This window comes from Triticum dicoccoides, chromosome 2A (assembly GCF_002162155.2).
Source record: "Triticum dicoccoides isolate Atlit2015 ecotype Zavitan chromosome 2A, WEW_v2.0, whole genome shotgun sequence".
In the NCBI taxonomy this organism is placed as follows: Eukaryota; Viridiplantae; Streptophyta; class Magnoliopsida; order Poales; family Poaceae; genus Triticum; species Triticum dicoccoides.
In genome coordinates, this window is record NC_041382.1 from 395,721,833 (window position 1) to 395,747,495 (window position 25,663).

General features: G+C 54.1%; 1 pseudogene; it reads right to left on the bottom strand.

Annotated features, from left to right (window-relative positions):
* LOC119357867 overlaps window positions 1-25,041 on the bottom strand; it is a 44,720-nt pseudogene extending 19,679 nt beyond the window's left edge.
* Between the last annotated feature and the right edge of the window lie 622 nt (window positions 25,042-25,663).

The window sequence follows — 25,663 nt, forward strand, 5'->3', positions numbered from 1 at the left end:
TCTCCCACAAGCTTGGGGGAGGCTTCTCAAGTTACTTAATGCTTTGCCTGATCATCCTCTTAAGAAACCTGAAATACTTGATATCTTTTATAATGGACTAACTGATGCTTCTGGAGATTACCTGGATAGTTGTGCTGGTTCTCTTTTTAGGTAAAGAACACCGGATGAAGCTGAAATTCTATTGAATAATATGTCGACAAATGAAAATAATTGGGCACCTCCTGAGCCAACTCCCGAGCCAGCTCCTGAGCCAATTACCGAGCCTATCCCTAAACCAACTCCGAAGAAGAGAGGTGTTCTATTTCTTAGTCCCGAAGATATGCAAGAGGCAAAGAAATCTATGAAATAAAAAGGTATTAAAGCTGAAGATGTTAAGAATTTACCTCCTATTGAAGAAATACACGGTCTTAATTTACCGCCTGCTGAAGAAGTATATGATCTCAATTCCTTATTCACTGAAAAAGCTCCTGACCCCGATATTCCGACACAGGTAGTAAAGGTAAATTCTCTCGATAGATATGATAAAGCTGAAGTCCCTCCTACTAAAATTGCTAGTCAGTGCTTGGATGAGTTTGATGACTTTATGTTTAAGCAAGATGACTTTAATGCTTATTTTCGTAGACAACTAAAACAAAATACCTTTATGATTAAACGCTTGGGTGATTTTATGGCTAATATTAGAGGTGAACTTAAACTTTTTAGCAAACATGCTTCTATGGTGACCACTCAAGTAGAACAAGTACTCAAAGCTCAGAAAGAAGTGCTTGATGAAATGAATAGTAAGAAAAATGATTATGCTATTAGAGTGGCTACTAGAACTGGTAGAATGACTCAGGAAACTTTGCATCCTGAAGGCCACCCTAAGAGGATCGAGCAAGATTCTCAGAGAAATAATATTGATGTACCTAGTTCTTCAAAAAGGAAGAAAAAGAAAAATGATAGGACTTTGCAAACTTCTAGTGAACCTATTGCTGAACCACCTGAGAATCCAAATGATATCTCTATTTCTGATGCTGAAACACAATCAGGTGATGAACATGAACCTAGTGATAATGTTAATGATAATGTTCATGTTGATGCTCAACCTAGCAAAGACAATGATGTAGAGATTGAACCTGCTGTTGATCTTGATAACCCACAATCAAAGAATCAACGTTATGATAAAAGAGACTTCGTTGCTAGGAGACATGGTAAAGAAAGGGAACCATGGGTTCAGAAACTCATGTCTTTTCCTCCGAAACCATCCAAGAAAAAGGATGATGAGGATTTTGAGCGATTTGCTGAAATGATTAGACCCATCTTTTTGCGTATGCGATTAACTGATGTGCTCAAAACAAATCCTTATGCTAAGTATATGAAGGATATTATTACTAATAAAAGAAAGATACCGGAAGCTGAAATCTCCACCATGCTTGCTAATTATACTTTTAAGGGTGGAATACCAAAGAAACTTGGAGATCCAGGAGTACCTACTATACCATGATCCATTAAGAGAAATTATGTTAAAACTGCTTTATGTGATCTTGGAGCCGGTGTTAGTGTTATGTCTCTCTCTTTATATCGTATACTTGACTTGAATAAGTTGACACCTACTGAAATATCTTTGCAAATGGCTGATAAATCAACTGCTATACCTGTCGGTATTTGTGAGGATGTGCCTGTTGTAGTTGCAAACGTTACTATTTTAACGGACTTTGTTATTCTTGATATTCCCGAGGATGATAGTATGTCTATTATTCTTGGGAGACCTTTCCTTAATACTGCAGGGGCTGTTATTGATTGCAACAAAGGCAATGTCACTTTTCATGTTAATGGCAATGAGCACACGATACACTTTCCGAGGAAACAACCTCAAGTTTATAGTATGAACTCTATTGGAAAAGTTCCATCGATTATATTTGAAGGTTTTGAATTTCCTCTCCCTACTATCAAGAAAAAGTATGATATTCTTATTGTTGGGGATTTTCATATCCCAGTTGAGGTAACTTAGTGTTATTCGAAATTTCTCCGGTTCCGTGTTATTCGGAATGAGTTTGTTAACAAGACTTGATCAACCTTGTTAGTGGGTTCATTTTGAGGATCACGAGATGGATGAAACTAGAAGCACAACTTTCTGTACCCTCTGTATATTTTCTGCTATTTAGAAGAAATAAAGTAAAATAGTATTTTTTTCTGTCTGTTCCCTGACTTATCCGTGCAATATAAAAATATCCCAAAAATAAAAGTCCTCAGAATGCCATGCCAATTTAGTATGATTTTTTCGGGAATATTTGAGGATTTACTGTGCAAAAATTACCGCGGGGGGAGCTGCCACCTGGCCACGAGGGTGGAGGGCACGCCCTACCCCCCTGGGCGCGCCCCCTTCCTCGTGGGCCCACGGTGGCCCTCCTCCACTTATCCCTGCACCCATCTTCTTCCTCTGCCTCACACAAACACGAAAAACCAACTCAAGCACGAGTTCCAGCCCCTGTTGCTGTGATTTTCGATCTCCTTGCTCAAAGCACCTCTCGCAAAACTACTTGGGGAGATTGTTCCTTGGTATGTAACTTCTCCATTGGTCCAATTAGTTTTTGTTCTAGTGCTTTATTCATTGCAAATTTGTGCTGCATAGGTGACCATGTTCTTGAGCTTGCATGTCAAATTTATATGGTTCCAAGTAGTTCTAATGCTTGCTATAGGCTCCAGGCACTTGTGGGTTGTTGCTATCAATTTTATTGAAGTTGGTTCACTTTTATTTGAAGTTACTAAAAATTCCAGATTATTTCAGAAAATAGTGAAGAGACTTTTAAGGGGCTCGTCGAGCCGAAGCTCGAAGGAAAAACAAAAGGAAGAAGAGTAGAAGCCCAAATTTAATTTGCCTCGCACTGCGGAGGTCCGGCCGTGTGAATGGCCTTCCGATGACTTCTTGAGGAGAGCCGGGATTTATGAGGATTTCTATTTATTGATTGAGAATGCTGGCCTCACCGACTTCCTCCACAACCAACGTCATCAGCATCTCTTACTCACAAATACTTTTGTGCAAAACTTCTACTTTTTCCCTAAGAAATCACCTGCATCAGTAGAGTTTCATTTATATGACGTTGTTAAGGAGATGACATTAGCTGAATTTTGCGAGGTTTGCAAGATACCCTTTGAGGGCACCTTGGATGAACCACACCGTAACGAAGTAGAAGCTTTTATTAACACTATCACTGTGGGAGAAACCAGGAAGGTTTCTAATGCAAGGATTACTAGCATACATTTTCCTGTTTTACGCTACTTTGCCTTATTTGCTAGTCGTTGCTTGATTGGACGTGGGAACTGTGGAAACCTTAGTGTTCCTGATATTATTATTTTGTTCTATGGTTTACACCGCAATAACTCTGTTAGTATGGGTGGAATTCTTGCTAGACGGTTAAGTCTGAACCGTACTAAGGGCCCTATCTTTGGAGGCATTTATGCTTCGTGCTTAGCTGAATATTTTGAAATACCTATTAGGCATGAGGAGAAAGAAGAAACATCGTTGCCCCATGCTTATTTAGATTATAAGAGTATGCTAGCGCATGACTTTCTTGTTAAGAGTCGTGAAGGGGAGCTCAAATATAAATTATACTTTGATAAACATCACCCTGACATTATTACTTTGCCTGCTCCCTCTTTGTTGAACTTGTCTGCAGGTTCTCACATTGTTCTGTGGGCGGCCATTCAAGCCTATCAGAATCCTACACTAGCCCCAGAACCGGAGCCACAAGATGAGCCTCCATGACAGTCTGTTTATTCTAGGGATCCAGAGATGGCTGCCAGTCAGTGGCAGTCAGATTCTTCTTCATCGCAGTATGACCCCAGCTTCTTCTACGGGTATCCGCCAGGCTATCCCTGGCAATAGACCAACTTAGGCCAAAATCCTAAGCTTGGGGGACTACGTATTTCCCACCGACATTACATTCATGATCACACACACACTCATTGCTAGATGTCGGTGCTCACACTCTTTCACTGTAATATCCATGCTAGTTTATTTTCTTTTTCCTGCTTTCTTCTTGTGTGTTTAATAAACCTTAAGAAAAAACAAAAAAAATTAGTAGTAGTTTATTTCTTTGCTGTAGTAATTAAAAAGAAAACCCAAAAATATTTCCCGTTCTTCTTTTGCTTGTTGGGAGTTTTCCCGTGTAAATAGTTTTTATTTCTTTTCTTTTCTTGGGGGGTCAGCAGGAGAAGACCATGATTAAATTGTTGAAGTGGCTCTTATATGCATGATTGTTTATTTAACTTAGAGCCCATATTACTTGTCTTCTCTCTCGAGTTGAATGCTCGCAGATTCCAGCTTAGTCCAATGCACGTGCACTCTTATTATTATACACATCATTCGGACGTGCAAGTGAAAGGCAATAATGATGATATATGATGGACTTATTGGGATGAGAAAAGTTGGTATGAACTCGACCTCTCTTGTTTTTGTAAATATGATGATTCATCGTTCCTGAGTCAGCTATTATGAAGTAAACATAGTTGCAATGACATTTAGAGATTATAGTTGCTTGTGCCATGCTTGATTATCTATGAGTTATAATGGTTTACCTTGCGTGCCAACATGCTATTAGAATGATTATGATGTGGTATGATGGGATGTTATCCTCCTTTAAATGAATTGAGTGACTAGACTTGGCACATATTTACACATGTAGTTGAATCAAATCAACATAGCCTTCATGATATTTATGTTCATGGTAGATTATATCCTACTCATGCTTGTATTCGGTGTAAATTAATTTTAATGCATGTTTACGACTATTGTCGCTCTCTCAGTTGGTCGCTTCCCAGTCTTTTACAAGCCTTCACCTGTACTAAGCGGGAATACTGGTTGTGCAGCCAAACTCCTTAAACCTCAAAGTTGTTCCATATGAGTCCACTATACCTACCTATATGCGATATTTACCTGCCGTTCCAAGTAAATTTGTATGTGCCAAACTCCAAACCTTCAAATGAAATTCTGTTTTGTATGCTCGAGCAGCTCATGTTTCAACTAGGGCTGCCTATATCTTCCATGCTAGGTGGGTTATTCTCAAGAGGAGTGGACTCCGCTCCTCATTCACGAGAAAGGGCCGGTAACCGGGATGCCCAGTCCCATGATCCATAAAGATCAAAGCAAATCGAAATAATCAAATAAAACTCCCCCAGGGCTGTTGTATGTTGCAGGCACTCGTTGTTTCGAGCAAGCCATGGATTGATGCTTGTTGGTGGTTGGGGGAGTATAAACCTTTACCATTCTGTTTGGGAACTGCCTATAATGCATGTAGTATGGAAGAGACAGCCATCTCATAGTTGTTGGGTTGACAGCAAAAGTATGCCGCTCAAAATGTTATTCAATCTCTATTTTAAAATCGAGCTCTGGCACCTCTACAAATCCCTGCTTCCCTCTGCGAAGGGCCTATCTATTTACTTTTATGTTGAGTCATCACCCTTCTTATTAAAAGCCCCCGCTGGAGAGCACACTGTCGTTTGCATTCATCATTATTGGTTTATATTGGGTATGACTTGACTGGATCTATTTTACCATGAATTACAATGTTTACTCAGTCCTTGATCTTTAAACATGCTTTGCATTTATGTTTTGCGGTCTTAGAAAGGGCTAGCGAGATACCATTTTGTTATATCATGTTATGATTATTTTGAGAAAGTGTTGTCATCCGAGTTTTGTTATTATAGCTCACTAGCTGATTATGCTATTGATATGAGTAATTGTGAGACCTATGTGTTACTGTTAGTATGGTTAGTTCATAATATTTGCTGAAACTTGAATGCTGGCTTTTCATGTTACAACAACAAGAGAAAACAGAGATTGTAAAAGTTTTTCTTTTTCTCTTTCAGTTTGTCAACTGAATTGCACGAGGACAAGCAAGGGTTTAAGCTCGGGGGAGTTGATACGTCTCCGCCGTATCTACTTTTCCAAACACTTTTGCCCCTGTTTTGGACTCTAACTTGTATGATTTCAATGGAACTAACCCGGACTAACGCTGTTTTCAGCAGAATTGCCATGGTGTTGTTTTATGTGCACAAAACAAAAGTTCTCAGAATGACCTGAAACTCCACGGAATATCTTAGAATAAATAATAAAAAATCCTCGCCAAAGATGAAGACCAGGGGGCCTACACCCTGTCCACGAGGGTGGGGGCGCTCCCCCCCCCTGGGCGTGCCCCCCTACCTCGTGCCCCCCCTGGAGACCCTCCGACGCCAACTCCAACTCCACATATTGGCTTTCGGGGAGAAAAAAATAAGAGAGAAGAAATCATCGTGTTTTACGATGCGGAGCCACCGCCAAGCCCTAATCTCTCTCGGGAGGGCTGATCTGGAGTCCGTTCAGGGCTCCGGAGAGGGGGATTCATCGCCGTCGTCATCATCAACCATCCTCCATCACCAATTTCATGATGCTCACCGCCGTGCGTGAGTAATTCCATCGCAGGCTTGCTGGACAGTGATGGGTTGGATGAGATTTATCATGTAATCGAGTCAGTTTTGTTAGGGTTTGATCCCTAGTATCCACTATGTTCTGAGATTGATGTTGCTATGACTTTGCTATGCTTAATGCTTGTCACTAGGGCCCGAGTGCCATGATTTCAGATCTGAACCTATTATGTTTTCATGAATATATGTGTGTTCTTGATCCTATCTTGCAAGTCTATAGTCACCTACTATGTGTTATGATCCGGCAACCCCGAAGTGAAAATAATCGGGACCACTCCCGGTGATGACCATAGTTTGAGGAGTTCATGTATTCACTATGTGCTAATGCTTTGTTTCGGTTCTCTATTAAAAGGAGGCCTTAATATACCTTAGTTTCCAGTAGGACCTCGCTGCCACGGGAGGGTAGGACAAAAGATGTCATACAAGTTCTTTTCCATAAGCATGTATGACTATATACGGAATACATGCCTACATTACATTGATGAATTGGAGCTAGTTTTGTGTCACCCTATGTTATGACTGTTACATGATGAACCGCATCCGGCATAATTATCCATCACTAATCTGGTGCCTACGAGTTTCCATATACTGGTTTTCGCTTATTTACTTTTCCGTTGCTACTGTTACAATCACTACAAAATACCAAAAACATTACTTTTGCTGTCTTTACTTTTGTTATTGTTACCAGCACTATCATATTACTTTGCTACTAAACACTTTGCTGCAGATATTAAGTTTCCAGGTGTGGTTGAATTGACAACTCAGCTGCTAATACTTGAGAATATTCTTTGGCTCCCCTTGTGTCGAATCAATAAATTTGGGTTGAATACTCTACCCTCGAAAACTGTTGCGATCCCCTATACTTGTGGGTTATCACTCGACGAGCTGCCGGCCGTCCTCTGGAGCTTGCACACAACTCCAAACAAGAAATACGGCTTCACGCCTTTCTTCCTTGTCTATGGTGCTGAAGCCGTCATCCCGACAGACATAGAATTGGACTCGCCCCGAGTCACCATGTAAACCGAGGAGGAGGCAAAAGAAGCACGAGAAGACAGTGTTGATCTTCGGGAAGAGGGCTGACTGTTGGCACTCAGTCAGTCTGTCGGCGTTCTGGGAACGGGGGTCCCCAGACTTGCCTGCCTGCAGCCTGCGGCGTGGCTCAAAGGGGGGGCCTAGCGCGGCCCATCTTCATCAACACAAGCTCAAGACCCTCGCGATGGGCCAAGCCTCGCGGGGCGGACGACAAGGAGCTTCCTCAGTCACGGCCTCATCAGGCTGGCTCACGAGGAGGCGGAGAGTTCAAGGCGGGGTACCTCGCGAGGTGGCTATGACGCAAGCCATGACGACCAAGGGCGCCAGTCGGGTGCCAGCCCGCGCAGTGTCCTCCTTTCCTCTTTGGTGCAAAGGGAGCAAGCGCAGGCAAGAGCATCAAGCAAAGGCATCCATTTCGGTGAAATAAGACCAAGACTAGCTCAACGGCAGGGAGGAAGTCATTGTGGAGCCCAAGCAAGCGTCACCACCAGAGCCTTTGACAGGCGAAGACCAACTTTAGTCAGGATAAGTGTACCCGCTGTTCCCCTTCAAAATGGCTAATTGTTGGCGCCCTTCCCGCTCAATATTTGGGAAGAGGCCCAGGGCCTTTGCCTATAAATAGGACTAGCCACCCCCAGGGTAGAGGCATCTGGATCCTCACCAAGAAACTAGTAGATAGAGCGATCGAACTCCTCCTAGCAGTTCATCACACCAGCCAAGAACAGACCTTCGCGAGGCTGTTCTTCCTTGTATTGTTCATCATTAGCCCAAGAGGCAATCCACCACACCACACACTGGAGTAGGGTATTACACCACAATGGTGGCCTGAACCAGTATAAACCTTGTGTCTCTTGTGTTGTTCTGTTCGTAGTTTAGATCCTAGCGATTCGGCGAGGAGCAGGAAGGTAGAGGGCGAAATCTCCGCGCGCACCCCAGTGTTCGAACCTCAAGGGTCTGCCAGAACCCGAAATCCGACATTTGGCGCGCCAGGTAGGGGAGCGCCGAAATTTGCCTTCCGTCGTCTTGTTCTTCTCCGCACATCGCATCCATGTCTGACGCTCGTCGGGCCCGCGCCGAGCGCCGAGCCGCCCTCGCTTCCCGCGTCGCCCAGACGGCTCCCGTCGGTGCGATCCTAGCGATTCGGCGAGGAGCAGGAAGGTAGAGGGCGAAATCTCCGCGCGCACCCCAGTGTTCGAACCTCAAGGGTCTGCCAGAACCTGAAATCTGACATTTGGCGTGCCAGGTAGGGGAGCGCCGAAATTTGCCTTCCGTCGTCTTGTTCTTCTCCGAACATCGCATCCTTGTCTGACGCTCGTCGGGCTCGCGCCGAGCGCCGAGCCGCCCTCGCTTCCCGCATCGCCTAGACGGCTCCGGTCGGCGGGCGCCATCGTCGTTCCCCGTCACCTGCCGTCAACGCCGCCACCGGCCCGGCGGGGAACGAGCAACAAGCATCGTCCCAGCATCCATCCATGAGGCGAGACGGCCGCACTGCTACACCCCTCGCTCACCCCTGCTGGTTCTTCGTCCCGCGCGCCCCGCGCGGCCATGGAGGCTCGAGCCGCTCTCATCGCGGCAAACGAGCTCCTGCGCTACCTCCCAATCGACGACGTCTACGAAGAGTGGCTCGACCGAGTCGCCGAGCTCGTCCGCGCCGCTGGGGGCTCCCCCGCACCGTCCTTCTCGCTGCACCGCGCCCCGCCCTGCGTGGGCAATGAAGCTCCTGGGGCGCCTCAGCCGCCTCCCCCTCAAGAAGGCGCCCTGGCCCCAAGGCGCGCGGCCCCTAGGCTGAACCCGCTCTATCAGCGCCAGCGTGGCAAGAGCAAAGCTGCCAAGAAGTCCCTCGCCCTCGAGAAGCTGCCCGAGCGCTCCCTGCTCCAGCACGTCAAGACCCGGCGCTGCTCCCAGCTGCAGCGCATGGGAACCCGCAGTACCAAGCTCTTTGTCGACCAAGCCCTCCTGTGGCCACGGCGGGCTGCCGCGCCTTCACCCCCGAGCTACGCAGCGTCGCGTGGCCCGGCAAGTTCAAGCCAGACCTGCCTCCTCGCTACGACGGCACGGCTGACCCTGCAGAGTTCCTCCAGCTCTACGAGCTGGGCATCGAGGCTGCCAACGGAGACGAAAAGGTCATGGCAAACTGGTTTCCCATGGTGCTCAAGGATGGGGCCCGCACCTGGCTCCTGAATCTGGCTCCAGGCATGATCTCCTCCTGGGACGAGATGCACACCCGCTTCATCACCAACTTCCAGGGTACTCGCGACCGGCCACCCGCCGTGAGCGACATGCTCCGTATCAAGCAGCAACCAGGGGAAACCCTGCAGAAGTACATCTAGCGCTTCAACAACGCGCGCCTCAAGATCCCCAAGGTAACAGAGGAGGCCATCATCTCAGCCTTCTCCGACGGCGTGCGTGACGTCAAGATGAAGGAGGAGCTGGCGATGCATGAAGACCTATGCACCTCCTTGGAGCTGTTCAACTTGGCGACCAAGTGCGCCAGGGCTGAGGAAGGATGCCTCTCCCTCCTCGAGCAGCCTGCCGCAGACCCAGAAGAGAAGAAGCCCAAGGCCAAGGATGTGAAGCGCAAGGGGGCTGCCGTGCTCGCGGCAGAGCTAGACACCAAGCGGGGTAGAGATCAGCCCGAATCCTCCAAGGGCAGTCAGTACTGCGTGTACCATGACCTCCACACCCACAACACCAATGAATGCCAAGAGCTCCGGGCCGTGCATGAAGGAAGGGTCGGCAGACGTCCCGACCGCAGCGACCGGGGCTACGACCGAGGAGGAGGAAGGAACGCATGATGTTGGGAAGACCGCGGCCCACGCCAAGGGTGGTGCGACCAACCTTGCGAGGATCGCTGGCAGGACCCGCCTCGCGAGGGAGGCTGGAGGGATCAGCCTTGCAAGGATCGCCAGCAAGGGAACGCAGGCCTCCCTCCGCTGCCGCCGCAGCCAAGGAGAAATGAAGACCGTCATCACGACGAGGGGGCTGGGGGCTTCCAGGAACCACGTGCAATCCCCTGCATCCTGGGTGGAGCTCAAGCCCCAGCCTCTCAGCGCATCTTCAAGCAGTTAGCCCGCGAAGTAAATGCAGTCCTCCCCAAGCTCGAGGCCACGCGCCCTCTCAGGTGGTCAGCATGCGCCATCACGTTCAGCTCAGCGGATCAGCTCAAGTGCGCGGCCACAGCCGGAGTCCTCCCGATGCTTTGTTCCCCAATCATCAGCAACGTGCTAGTCACCAGGACCCTCATCGATGGCGGGGCAGGGCTCAACGTCTTGTCCATGGAAACGTTCAACAATCTCCAAGTGCCCTACAATCAACTTCAGCCAACCAAGCCTTTCTCCAGAGTCACCGATGGCTCCACGGTCCCGATTGGGCAGGTCCGCCTTCCTGTCACCTTCGGGGCACGCAACAACTACCGCACCGAGCTCATCGACTTCGACGTCGCCCACATTCGCCTGTCGTACAACGCCATCCTTGGGTACCCGGCGCTGGCCAAGTTCATGGCCGTAACCCACCACGGCTACAACGTCCTCAAGATGCCAGGAAGTGGCGGGGTCATCACGGTGCCCTGCGAGGAGAGGGACGCAGTGTGCTCCCTGGAGCGAGCCTTTCAGGCCGCATCACTGGAAGATCCGGATTGCGGAAGCAGGAGGCTTCCCGAGGCCGCCCCCAAGAAGAACAAGACATCATCCGGCCCGGCCCCTCAGGAGGCAGGCCCCTCAGGGCCCGCGCCTGCTCAGGGGGAGCCTCCTTCCATCGCATAGGGAAGCGCGCCCAGTGCCCTCCTCAGGCAGGGCTCGGGGGCTCTCCCCTGGAGGGCCGCCGACCTCGCCAAGGTCACGAGGGAGGCGCTTGGGCACCACATGGAGGCGTGTTTTGAAGCACATTTCCGTCAAGAAGGAGCAAGGCAAGGATGGCCAAACCCTCAGGAGTTCGTCAGCAAGGCCATTCAGGAGCTACAGGAGTCAAGAGTCATGAGTGGCAGCCGCCGCTTACCTGCTGTGGCCCCCCATCCAGGCGAGGATGGTGGGCTGCGCGTTTGCATCGACATACTAGGGCTCAACCGAGCCGCGTCTCAGGAGCGCCTCTGGCCCTCGCAAGTGGGACGCTGCGAGGGTCCGCCCCATAGCTATGTTCGCATGCCGCGTACCAGCGCCTCATGAGGGCCATCCTGGAGGCTCAAGAGGTCAGGCGTTCCGCAGCCCTGGTGGAGATGGAGATGGTCCGCGAGGAGCCGCCAGCGCGTTTGGAGCCTCCCGAGGCCCCTGGGCCTGGGGGCTCGTGAGGATCGGCTCCCGCAGCCCACCGAGTCTGCTACACCAAAACCCCATCATCCCCAACATCATCAGGTGACATATTTCAAGTTTCATTTCCAGCTGGGAGCGCCCTCAGGGCCGCATTATTCCCAGGCCGCATGGGTCCGTCCCTGTGGCGTGTATCTGTTTTATTTCATATTCTTAGCTTACCTTATTGGGGGCGCCCCTCGGGCTGCATCATCCCCAAGTCGCTCGGGTCTGACCCAGCGGCATGTACCCTTCTTGCGTTTACCTTAGGGCCATGCTTTCGACCTATCATGCTTGTTATTTGGTGCTTGTCCGTGGCACCTTTTCTTCCTGGATGTCGGAAGCTTGCGCGTTAAAGGGGGGGTGCCTGAGCATCGCGACTCAGGGCTCCTACCGGCTCTCCAGCCCTCACCCTCTGGTCTTGTCCACGACATCGTGACCTGGCATACCAGCGACGGCTGAGACCAGCTCGAGGGCCGGGACCCGAGGACGTAGAGTTTCGACATCTAACCCAGCTTGCGTGTTAAAGGGGGGTGCCTGAGCATCGCGACTTAGGGCTCCTACCGGCTCTCCAGCCCTCACCCTCTGGTCTTGTCCACGACATCACGACCTGGCATACCAGCGACGGCTGAGACCAGCCCGAGGGCCGGGACCCGAGGACGTAGAGTTTCGACATCTAACCCAGGTTGCGCGTTAAAGAGGGGGTGCCTGAGCATCACGACTCAGGGCTCCTACCGGCTCTCTAGCCCTCACCCTCTGGTCTTGTCCATGGCATCGCGACCTGGCATGCCAGCGACGGCTGAGACCAGCTCGAGAGCCGGGACCCGAGGACGTAGAGCACCGGCATCTAGCCAAATTTGCAGGAACATACTCCACGATAAGGCCCAGAGCCAGGCGCAACCCGCCTTGAGGTAGGGCCCCGTGAGTCCCGTGCTGGCCCACGGGTGCCCAGATACACCTCGTCAAGCCCTACCGTGCCAGCCACGTGTCAGGGCGGGGCTGTATACACCCCGGGGGCTCCTCCCAGAGGGGAGCCCCCTCCCACGCACCAGTGGAAGCACCATGCTCTGCGTTGGCTGACGACACTGCCGAGGAGCGGCTATGCCCGTACACATACGGAAGTGCTATGCTCCGCGCTGGTGATAAACAACTGAGGGTGGCCCCCGGGCCGCATCAACCTCAGGGAGCCCGGAGCTCAGTGTCCAGCCTCATCGCAACTCCTCCCTCGAGAGTGCCGCGCGAGGGGGCTGGGCATGGGGGCTGCGCCTATGTCACGCCCAGACACACGCCACCCAGCCAGGCCCCCCGGGCCTGGTTCGTCGCACGTCCCTCCCCGGGCGGAGCCAAGGTACGAAGGCCATTTGAGCGTCAAGGGGGACTCCTGAGCATCGCGACTCAGGAGCCTAACTGGTCACGTAGCCCCTCACTCCTTAGTTCCGAAAGGCTAACGGCGGTTGAGGTATGCGCGGGGCCGGGCTCTGCAGACGTAGAACGGCAGATCCACCCGCATCTCACCTCCCTAAGGAGTCACCCCCACATCTCACCTCCCTACTTGCTGTTCGAGCGCCAAGGGGGACTCCTGAGCATCGCGACTCAGGAGCCTAACTTGTCACGTAGCCCCTCACCCCTTGGTCCCGTCCTGGTTTCCGGTCGGGGCTAACGGCGGCTGAGGTATGCGCGGGGCCGGGCTCTGCCGGTGTAGAACATAAGCAAGTAGGAAGGAATAGTGCAAATTTCAGGGAATTCAAAAGCAAATATTACAGTCCACACTGTTATCACGGCAAGTTTTAACGCCTCCCCGAGGCATGGTGCATGTGCAGGAATTAAAAGCAAGACGGGAGCCACGACGGAGTCACTTGCCGGCGGTGGAGCTGCACGGAGCGGGTTCGCCTTGTGGAGCAGCAGGGCTAGCAGCGCTCCGCTTCGGCTTGGTGCTGAAGGCCCGAAACTTCCCCAGCAGAGCCTCCGCACGACCCTTCACGACCTCATTAGCGGCAGCGGCACACTCGCCGCTTGCTGGCTCCAGCAGGCTGTCGAGGTCGATGTTGGGGTCGCGAAGATAGATGTGGGTGAAGACCCGCGTCAGCGCTGCAGAAGACAAGACGCGTGCCTCGGCCTCAGCCGTAGGGCCAAGGCCAAGGGTGACATCTTCGAGGGCGCGAACCAGGAAGGGAAGCAGCTTGGCACATCCATCCTCCTCGCCGGCCAGTGGGCTCTCCAGGCCGCTCTCATGAAGCGTCTTCAATGAAGTGCGAGCCTTCTCCTCCATCTCCGCAAAGGCCACGCGATCCTCGGCAAGAACCCGGGCCTTGCCATCCAGCTCAACCTTCCTCGCCTCCAGCTCTTGCTCCAGCACGCCTAGGCAGTCACGGCGCTTCTTGAGCTTGGCGTCCTGGTCCTTGACAGCCGCCTTGGGAGCCTTCATGCCTTCCTCCTACTCTTGGCGAAGGCGGGCCTCCTCGGCCTGCTGGTTCTGCAGGCCCTTCAGCTCGCTCTCCAGCGCCTCGCAACGACCTTGGACATTAGCCACCTCCCCCAAGGCGGCCTCGCGGGCAGCCTTCACCCCAAGGACGCCCTGTTTCTCCTCGTCGCAAGCCGTCGAGGCCTGGACCAGCGCCGCCCGAATCAAAGCGTCGGAGCGAATCCAGCCAGAAGCTAGCTCCAAGCGCCCGGCCACTAGACGAGAGTCGGCGCCCAGAAGATCCTGCCGCAGACGGTCCAGTTCGGCAACAGCACGATCCAGAACAGTAGTCGGGGAAGCAGCAGTCGGTGGAGTAGGAGGAGAAGACGGCAGTGTGATCACGGTATCCTGAGGTGAAGCCTGCTGCGCCACGACGGCTGTGGTGGCGGCATCAGGCAAGGGCACCTCGGGAGTCGCCTGGGCCATGGGGGCTGAGCTCGCCCCAGCCGGCTCAGCCAGGCCTCGTGAGGACGCCCGGGCAGGAGAGGCCCGTGCGTCGCGGTCACCTTCTTCCACGGGCACAGGCGCTGCCACGGATGGAGCCTCAGGAGCTCCCTTCGACTTCTTTGTCGCGGGCGCCAGCCTAGCCGGGAGATACGAGCGTCAAGCCTCAGCAACAGAACGATAAGCAAGACAGGAATCAAGCACTTACAGGTCGTCGCTTGCAGGCTCGAGCAGCCTCCAGCCATACTTGAAGCCCGAGAGCCGGCTGCAAGGATCTGCCTCAAGGAGCTCGGGAGCAGGAGGTGTGCCTGCGGATCGCCTCGGGGCCGGGGCAGACCCGCAGGGGATCAGCCCGGTCCGGTCCTTCTTCGGGATCAGGGGCAGGCTCCCGCCGCCCTGCTCATCATCATCCTCGTCGTTGTCACTCAGAGAGAGGCGGAGAGCGCGGGACCTGCGCCGAGGGGGGGGAGCTCTTGACTCCGCCTCGGAGTCAGCCCCCTCTTCCCGCTCCCCTCCTTCCTTCTCTTCACTAGAGTCACCGGAGGACACGTCCACCGGGTCCTCTAGAGCCTCCGCGGCCACGGGCCCGTCCCCGTTGAAGACGGGCATGGACCCCACTACCTGCTCATAGTCCTCACGGAGGAACAGGGGCGTAGGAGCGCCCTCCAACCTCGCCACGTCGCCGCCAACCAAAGACTGAAGGACCGCAGCCAGATCCTCATCGGCCAAGACCGCGGGGCTCGGGTGGGGCCTCCACATCGGAAGTGAGTACTGACGAAGCGGAGCCAGCTGGTGCTCGAGGAATTCCCTCAGCAGCGATGCACCAGTCAGCTTCGCCGCTGCCATGCTGGCCGGCCTCAGATCTGCGTCCATCTTCTCCAACACTGGCTTCGCGCGGGGGTCCACAAGCTCCACTCGGGACCAGTTGTCGGAGCTCGCGGGGTGTGCTGTGGGCAGGGTCAGCCGAGGATGGATGCGCCCAGCATCCACTAAGACCCAGTTGCTCCTGAAGCCCTCGATCCTTTTCCCAGGGCTCGAAATGGCGATGGAGCTGTCGTACACGACGAAGCTCGCACACGCAGAGACGGAACCACGAGAGGTCTGGAGGGAGAAGTAGTGGCGCAGCAAGGCCACTGAGGGCTTCACCCCTACGTGAGCCTCGCAATAGTAGGCGAAGATTGCCAGAAGAAGGACAGAGTTGGGGTGGAGATGCAGGGCTTGAAGATTATAATGGCGGAGGACAGAAAAGAAGAACTCAGAAAAGGGAGGCACCAGACCGGCGACGATGGCGCTCACGAAGAGCGGATAGAAGGTGCCCCCTTGGCCCTCACGGAGAGTAGAGCCGTCCTTGAACACATTTGCCCCGTCGATGCCCTGCGCCGCCGCCATCTGGCGCACCCGGGCAAGGCTCTCCTCCGACACGTTCGGCGAGTCCAAGGCGGACGAATACCAAGCTCCGGCCGGGGCCTGGCGAGGAGCCATGTCTGGCTAGGGCGCGCAGACGGAGTAGATCTGAAGATTTCGAAGGCGGGGAAGAGAGGTGCAAGAAAGGGGATCTGAGCAGCAACTAGAGAAAGCAAAGAAGGCAAAGGACAGAAGCCGCTCCTTTATCAACTCGCGCGGTTGCAGAGGCACCCACGTCAAATCAACCGCCATGCGGAGCCCAAGGCCGCAGGCTGTTAGGGCCCACGACGCTTCGCACTTGCCCTTTCGCCTCTCCGGTCGGCCAAGTGCGGGCGCACCATGGGCCCGGGGGCTACTGTCGGCATTCTGGGAACGGGGGTCCCCAGACTTGCATGCCTGCGGCCTGCGGCGTGGCTCAAAGGGGGGGCCCAGCGCGGCCCATCTTCATCAACACATGCTCAAGACCCTCGCGAGGGGCCAAGCCTCGCGGGGCGGACGACAAGGAGCTTCCTCAGGCACGGCCTCATCAGGCTGGCTCATGAGGTGGCGGAGAGTTCAAGGTGGGGTACCTCGCGAGGTGCCCATGACGCAAGCCATGACGACCAAGGGCGCCAGTCGGGTGCCAGCCCGCGCAGTGTCCTCCTTTCCTCTTTGGTGCAAAGGGAGCAAGCACAGGCGAGAGCATCAAGATAAGGCATCCATTTCGGTGCAACAAGACCAAGACCAGCCCAACGGCAGGGAGGAAGTCATTCTGGAGCCCAAGCAGGCATCACCACCAAAGCCTTTGACAGGCGAAGACCAACTTTAGTCAGGATAAGTGTACCCGCTGTTCCCCTTCAAAATGGCCAAATGTTGGCGCCCTTCCTGCTCAATATTTGGGAAGAGGCCCGGGGCCTTTGCCTATAAATAGGACTAGCCACCCCCAGGGTGGAGGCATTTGGATCCTCACCAAGAAACCAGTAGATAGAGCGACTGAACTCCTCCTAGCAGTTCATCACACCAGCCAAGAACAGACCCTCGCGAGGCTGTTCTTCCTTGTATTGTTCATCCTTAGCCCAAGAGGCAGTCCACCACACCACACACTAGAGTAGGGTATTACACCACAATGGTGACCTGAACCAGTATAAACCTTGTGTCTCTTGTGTTGTTCTATTCGTAGTTTAGATCCCAGCGATTCGGCGAGGATCAGGAAGGTAGAGGGCGAAATCTCCGCGCGCACCCCAGTGTTCAAACCTCAAGGGTCTGCCGGAACCCGAAATCCGACACAGTCCACCATCTACCAGCAGAGCCTACGCCGATACTACAATTGGAAAGTCAAGCCAAGATCCTTCCAAGAGGGAGACCTTGTGCTCCGGCTGATCCAGCGAACAGCCGGCCAGCACAGGCTCTCCGCACCTTAGGAAGGCCCCTTCATCATCAGCAATGTTTTGGGTAATGACTCCTACTACCTGATCGATGCTCAGAAGCCCAGAGCACGCAAAAGAGACGACTCCAGCAAGGAGACGGAGTGGCCATGGAACACAAACCTCCTGCAAAGATTTTACAGTTAATGCAGTATGTACCATGCTACCTTTTTTATTAAGTACGAAGACTGGGGGTCCCCCGAGAAGAGCTCGGGGGCTACCCTCTATTATCTATATGATAAGTATTATGCCTATGAATGTGTTATTTCATCATTCTACCTGGCACCGGGTTCGACCAGTCGGCCCGGGGGCTCACCGCCTTGTACTATGTGGTGCTTCTTGCAGCCAGACAAGTAGTGCGTTGGCACCTGAACCTTCTCCTACCAAAGCCACAGCTCGCAGAGAGGTTGTCCGGTGGGCAGGAGTTAAAGGCGGAAATGGTGTCCGCATGAAAAATGGCTAAGGATCCAAAGCATGCACATAGTTCAAGCCGGCTTCCCGCCTCATCGACCGGCTGTTGAGCAGCCGGCCGGCCAGCTTCTACTTAATTTGCTAATGCTCTAGTCGACCGAGTACTTGCTCTCCCGAAACTAGCTAAAGAACTTGACCCAGCCGCAGTCCGCAGAGCGGCTGTTTGGCTGGCAAGACGGCAGCCAAGAGAGGGTGGCAAAGGGGAAAAGGCAAGGAGGAGAGAGAGCAAGAAAAGTCAGAACTCGGCAAAAGCACAACTTGTGTGGAAAAATATTTACATACCAAAGGCCCTTGGCCAGCATTCAACAGAAGTTTAAAATACACCCCGCGGGTGGAATTGTGCAAATTTAACAAAGTTTGTCGAGACTTATAAAGCAGGAAATAAGATAAGTCGGTGGCCTAGGAAGCAGCAGAGGGGTTCGGCTGGCTGGCGGAGTCGGTGGTGCCGGTTGGTGGAGTGGACGGCTGGTCAGTCTCCGCTTGGTCGCCTCCAGCAGCAGTCGGCGCACTTGAGCACGGCTCATTGTTGGAGGACAGTCAAGCTGAGGCTGGCCGTCCGCTCCGACCTCTGGCGCTTCCTCTTTGCCTTCCTCGTCCTACTCGCCTTCTCCCTCGTCGCTGGAGTCGATCACTTCGGCCGAGTCCTCGTCGTCCTCCGGGTCTAGCCCGAACCACTCCGGTGGCGCCTTGGCACCGATCTCGGCCAGCTACTGGTGTTGGTGTACTCGGCGATCGCCGCAGCCCGTCTGACTAGATCACGCTCCACTGTCACCAGCTCCTCCTGGGCCTCCTGTCAGAACGTGGTCAACTGGGCTAGATTTAGCCCAGGATACCATGCCTTGACGAACTCCAAGGCCCGACGTGCTCCAGCCTGGGTCGAGGAACCTTTCCAAGCCTCGAGGCGGCTAGCCGCCACCTCCAGCCACTCGGCGGTCCGACTGGGAGTGTGCGGAGCCGGCCTGTCTAACCAAAGGGCAGAGATCGCCTAGGCCCCGACACGCTGAAGACGGCGTAGCATCCGGTGAGCCGGCCAAAGGCGTGCCTAGATGCTGAGAACCTGTTCGCTAAGGGTCCGGGGGGCGTCGGCAGCGATCTCCGTGCCTCCCACCCTCCGTTCTTCACGATAGGCCCCAATAGCCTGATTGGCAGTGCCAGAATGGCCAGGGAAGAAGTCTGCTCAGGCAGAAAGCAAGTAGGACAGAAGTCAGAAGCTAGAAGCCGGCCTGATCAGCAGCCGGCGGCTCAAAGAAAGGAAAAGGAAGAAGCTTACCATCAACCATGTCTTCAATACTACCGAAGCCGGCAGTCAGCAGCTCCTCCTTATCGGCCCAGGCAGATCGTTCGGTCTCAAACTCGGCGAGGAGATTGGAGTGTTTCTCCTCCACCTCCTTCTGGGCCTTCTGGAGAAGCTTCGCCTGCTCCACCAGCTACTTGACCGGTCGGTCGCGTTCCTGGGCCAGCTCGTTGCACTCCGCCTCCTTGGCATGCAACACGGTGTTGGCTTCACCCAGCTACTGCTGAAGGGCGGCATTGGCCTCTACAAGAATAGAGAAAGAAAAAAGACATTAACGATCAACAAAGGAGAAGTACAGTTGCCAAGGAGATCCGGCCCGACTGCCCAGCAGTCGGCCTGAATCTCGGGGACTACAGCTAGCGGGTGCGCTAGCACGCCCCCGCAGAGAAAGAAAACGAAGACTTATTCCGGCTTTCCGACAAGTCGGCGGTCCGTCGGTCCAGCTCTCGGATGTTGGAGTTGAAGGTGGTCGCACGGAGGTTATGATAGTCCTATAATGAAGATGCCAGATAAATTTAGCACTCGGAGCTTGTCAATTAAAAGTTCCGAGCCGCCTGCTCAATAGCCGGCCCGAAACTCGGGGGCTACACCCAGTCGGTGCGCTGGCGCGCCCCCACAGAGAAGTACAAGAATCAAAGATGAATAAATAAAAGGCATACCCGAATGGCTGCTTGCGAATCCAAGAATGCCCAGTTGCACAGCTTAAGAGCGTCGGCCTTAGCACGGAGTTTGGCCTGGACGTCCAGGATCGCCTGGTTCAACGCTCCTGTCCCGCCTCCACGCACCCATTCGGTGGGCGCTGCGCTGGTCGCTTCAGCATCCGGGATCGACGAGCTCGCAGCGCCGACTTCCAACGGTCATGGCGCCGAAGTTGCCTTCGCGATTCAGCGGCGTGATGGCGTGCGAGCCTCAGGAGTCGGGCCCGTCACCACCTTGTTTCCGGGTGGTGGCACCAGCAGGGCAGCCGGCTGCTTGTCTCGCGCTCCTCCAGACGGCGGTGGCGGAGGCACGGCCGCATCCGGCATGATGACATCGCCGCCTTCCCACTCCATGATCAGGTGCTCGTCGCCGGCTCCCCCAGTCAACACCATAAATTCCGGTGGTGGAGGTGCGGAGTTCAAGGGGACGACGAATACCTGCGTCTGATGGCGCGCGGCCTCTTAAAGCCGCTTCTTCACCGCGGCATCAGCCTCAGCCTCCGCCAGCTTCTTCAATGCGCCCTCCTCCGCCTTGTCCGCCTCCGCCTTCTCCCTGCGGGCGGCTTCCTGCTCCTCGCGCGCCTCCCGCGCGTTTCACTCCTGCGCCTCCCGTAGGTCGACAACCGGATAGATTCGCCGGGTGGTGGTGGAAGTCTCCGCCAACCCAATGACGGCGGCTGCAGCCGACTTCTCAAGTAAGAGCTGGGCCCTAAGTCAAGAAAAATAAAGCAAGGAAGCTTAGACGGAGCCAACAAGAAAGGAAAACGCAAGAAAAATTTACTTACGCCGACACCATGGGAGGTGCCTTCGGAAGCTTCTGAAACAGGCGGCCTCCTTCCGCCTGGTCACGGCGGTCAGGTTCTTAGTTTTCTTCGATGCGCCGCCAAACAAGACGACGCCTTGTTTGCGCTTGCGCGTGCCGCCTCGAGCAGCCGGCTTGGCAGAAGGACCCATGTCCGCCTTGCCGGTGCCTCGCGCAGGGCGTGGCTCGTCCTCTTCATCGTCATCATTGGTCCAAGTCTGGATGCCGCCTCCTTCTTCGGAGCTGCCTGCTACATCGCCTCCGCCTATGGCATCGTCCTCCAGGGCGGCCGCCCCAAAGTCGGGGTTGTCTACGTCCCTTACCTCCCGGTCTGGCTGGTAGTTATCACTCGGTCCCATGATGGCGGCCGTCGCCGGAGACATATAGATCTGCGTTCAAAAGACCGACTTTTCAAGACCAAGATCTAGACCAAGACAAGTACTAAAAAGGAAGAGTTGAAGAACTTACAACAGGCGGAGGGTTGGCGTGGGAGTATGGCCGCTTCCCGAACAACCAAGACCCCTCCGACAGCTTGAGGTCGGAGATCTCGTTCACCATCCGGGCAATCTCGGCAGTCGGCACTCGTGCACATCCGGCTCGGGTCGTGGTGCCTGCTCATCTGATAGATCATATGAGGCCGACCTTGAAGCGGGATAACCCGGCGCTTGACGAAGGCGACCAGCAGGTCGGACGCCTTGAGGCCTTCCGCCTCCGTCAGCACCCGAAGCCGGTTGACAGCGGCGGTGGTTTCGGCCGACATGGGCTTCGGCTTGTATCCCCAGTTGGCCCGAGGCTTGACCGGGGGGGGCGTCTTCATAGGGCGGCAGGTTGATGAAGTCGATGGCCGGGTCGACGTCCTCCATGTAGAAATATAATTTCTGCCAGAGTTTGACCGACTGTGACAGCTTGATGGTGGGGAAGGCGTTCTTCGCCGGCGGCCGGTGCACCGCAACGAAGGCACCACACTGGGCCGCCTTCTCCCTGGCGGAGGTGCCCAGTTTGGTGTAGAAGAAGGCTCCCCACAACTCGATGGTGGGGAGGAAGCCGAGGTAGCCCTCGCACACCATGACGAAGGCGGACAACAGCGTCATGGTGTTGGGCGTCAAGTGATGCGACTAAAGATGGTAGAACTCCAGGAAGGAGCGGAAGAACCCACTCACCGGCAGGCCGAAGCCGCGGAGGAAGTGCGAGCGGAAGATGAGCCGCTCGCCTCCTTGCGGCACCGGCGAGATTTCCTTCTCCAACGGCACGCGCACCTTAACGAAGCCCGGGCTGGGCAGTCGCCGTGTCGCGCGGAGGAAGGTGAGATGGTCGTTGATCACCACCGAGCCATCCCAGTCTCCTCCCTTCTCGCACGCCATGGAGACCAAGAGGGATCGAGCAAGAAGCTTGGGGCGAAGGAGCCTGACGGTGGCGAGCTGCGGCGGCGCCTCGGCAGAGCGCGGAGGTGCGACAACAGCGTGCGAGGAAGAAGATGAAAATGGCAAAGGGAGAGGAGGGCGCGCATGCTCCGCCACTCCTCCTCGTCCCCCTACTTATAGCCCTCGGGCTATGAAGCCGAGGGGGTGGGGCGTGGGATCGTGGGATTAACTGCGCCCACGACCCCACAGCCCCGCGTTTATTTGGCAAGTTACTATGCAGTAACTCCCCCAGATTCGCAACCGTTTGCCTTGGTCGTGGCGGATCCGCCCGCGCGCCGAGGCTCGGTAGTGGCGGGCCTGGCTTGCTGTCATGTCCCATCATGAGAATGGGTTGGCAGGCTGGCCCGGCTGGCTGGCGCCGCATGGTGTACTTACAGCGGGCGGTGGGCCTAGAGGCTCAGCAAGCACACCACCTGGTTCCCGCCTTGGCGTTTCGAAATCATCATTCAAAGCCGCCTGGTCACATCCGACTCCCGACAGGTGGCACGCCAGGAGACGGACAAAGCATTCAGCAAGAGCACTTAGAGGAGGAAACTGCTGAGGCCTCTCGACTTATCAGCCACGACGCCTTACCAGCTTCGGGGACTACTGTCGAAGTAATAGGCCACGGGTAGCCTAACCCGAGTCCCTGAGCATTTCAAGACATTGAGCCGGCTGCACACCTCAAGCATCAAGGATGAAGTGCCGCCTTCTAGAGGCCGACTGGCTCAGGCGGCTGGCTGCCAGAAGACGGCCAAGCACCAGAAGACATCCCCAAGATGGGCCGACTCCTAGCAGGCGACCTCCAGAAAGGCCGGCTCCTAGCAGGCGGCCCACAACACCCTAAAAGTTTGTACCTCCATTAAGAAGACAAGACAGGATGTGGCTACATGTAGCCCATCACCCCCATATTCAGGGCTAGGTGCGCCGGAGATCTCCGCACGGCGTGGTTCTATTGCCGCTCCACCCTCGACGTCACCCCTGTCAGGCGGAGCCCTGTTCCCACGACGGCCTGTCGGCACGGCCTGCAGGCGGCGGGCTCTACCAAGCAGCGAGAGCCCGGAGGGCGGCAGGTCCTGACCAGTCGGACACGAGGGAGGCCGGCCTCTAGTAGGCGGCCTACTCTCCCCTCGGGGTCCGCTCGCCATTAACCAGAAGAGACGCGGTGAGGCTACAGTGACCTCCCGCGAGACGGCAGGACTGTAGCCACCCCCCCCCCGACCAAGCATGCGTCGTTAGCATTCCGGCTACAGTAACAAGCAGCCGGCCGGACCCGCAAGCGACGGAGGTGGCCTGTCAGCTCCATACCCGACTAGTCGGAGGGGCCCACCAGGCGGCGGGCCCCAGCAGCCGGCGGAGAAGCCGGCGACCAGAGATGCTGACAGCCGGGCCCTACACCTGGCCAGATTACCATTGTGCCCCTGGGGGTAGGCCTATATAAACCCCCCAGGGCACCCATGCAAAGTGTTCCCAACCGGTTAGACCTAGACTCACCCACAGAGTGAGGAGAGAGGTAGCCCTGCCTTCTCCTACCACTAGCATACAGCTCGAGGAGCACCTTTGTATACAATAGTGCTTTAAGTGATCATGCGGTGACCCCGCAGAGCAGGACTAGGGGTGTTATTTCCTAGGAGAGCCCCGAACCTGGGTAAAGTGCGCCGGCGTTCATGTCTACGCCTCATCCCGCTTCCAGACACCGGCTACGTTCTACTCGCTCATACCATGATAAGCCATCCTTTGGCATATGTCGCACCCAACCCCCGACACTTAGGACTCCACATACTGCAGCCTATATGGTGTAAGCAGTTTGCGTCACTTTTAGAACAGAACTAAGGTGGTGAGTTTGATGATGATTTAAGCGAAACCAACATTTCACAAATTCACACTATCAAAGATCAATAAAAATCATACCACAGCCCTATCAATTCATGCTTAACACTTGGAATGAACAACATCAAGACCGAACTCAGGAATCTGTAGGTCCGCCAGCTCACTATTAATCATATAAAAAACATATCATATGCCTCTTACAGTGTTACTCTAAAAATGAGCATGGTGCAAATCTAATAGGAAACACACTGTAATTTTGAAAAACATATCAGTATTTAAATCCCCCACAGACCACAATCCCAATCAGACAAAGCGTTGTTCTTTCTCTAAAAAAATACCAGACACGAGGAAATGATGGTAAGACATAATTATTTTCAGAACCATGATTCACCATAACCATTCCGAGAGTATGACTAACAACAGGAAAGCATTGTTCACACCAATAAAATCACAAACAAAAGTTTCCCTACCTAACAGTCAAAGCCATCACATAGCTTAGCCAAATTCAAGCATGTCCTGCTATTCATACACTGGCTGACGAATCAATTGAAATAAGACTCTGGCCTCTGCAGAATACAAACATACATGAAATAAAACATAAGTGATTTTTTGCTTACAATCATCAGGATCTCAGAGCACTCAACGCAAATTTGGGGCTCCAATCACGCAGGAAACAATCAATCTACAACACCCTAAAGGAGGGCATGCACATTAGTAACATTCCCAAATGTTTTTGCCTGGAGGAGCGCGCCCTACCTATGCAGCTAGGGAATCCCTCATCAGATTAGGCCAATCGATATGGAACACGAGCATTATTTTTGCGCAACCCTAGATCATGAGATACCCACGGAGGTGCGACGAACAGATCTTGTGATGCAGCGAGGGGAATGGAGAGGTGAGGCGGATGGGGTTGGGGGCTTACGGAAGAGGATGAGGCCTCCGAAGGCGCCGGTGAGGGAGGAGTAGGCGACGCGGCGGATGGAGAGGTCGAGGCAAGCGTCCCACTTGGCATCAAGGGGGCGGGAGAGGCGGGTGGCGCGGGCGCGGGTGCCGCGGCGGTGTTCTCGGGTGACTCCGCCATGGGAGGGAGGGAGAGAGGATAGGAAGGGACAAGGGTTGCGACACAGGGATGAGGGGAAGATGGGGTGGGGGTGGAGAGGCGGCATGAATGGGGGAGAGAAAGGCGGAGTTGGCGGCGGCAAGGAGATCACTTAGTAGTAGCGTTGGGTTTATACCCCACGCTAACCCAACGCTACTACTATGGCATGTCCCGGGTGCACGCTCGAGACCACTTAGTAGTAGCGTGGGGTTTATAACCCGCGCTACTACTATCAACTTAGTAGTAGCATGGGCTGATAACCTGCGCTACTACTACGGCTGGTCCCGAAGGGCACGGTGGAAATAACTTAGTAGTAGCAAGGGTTATAAACCCGCGCTACTACTATCAACTTAGTAGTAGCGGGGGATATAAAATCGCGCTACTAGTAAGTAGTAGTAGTGAGGGGTATAAAATCACGCTACTAGTAAGCGTCTGCCTATAAGCTTTTGCCTAGTAGTGTGATGTGTCGCCAGGATCCTCGTCATGGATGTTGGTAAGACCCTGATGAATATGGAAATGCTCAACTTCTTGAGAGCACGCTCAGACACTAGGTTATATCCTCGGCATGAATTGGAATGTGCCTTCCGTTTGTCGAATTGTCTTA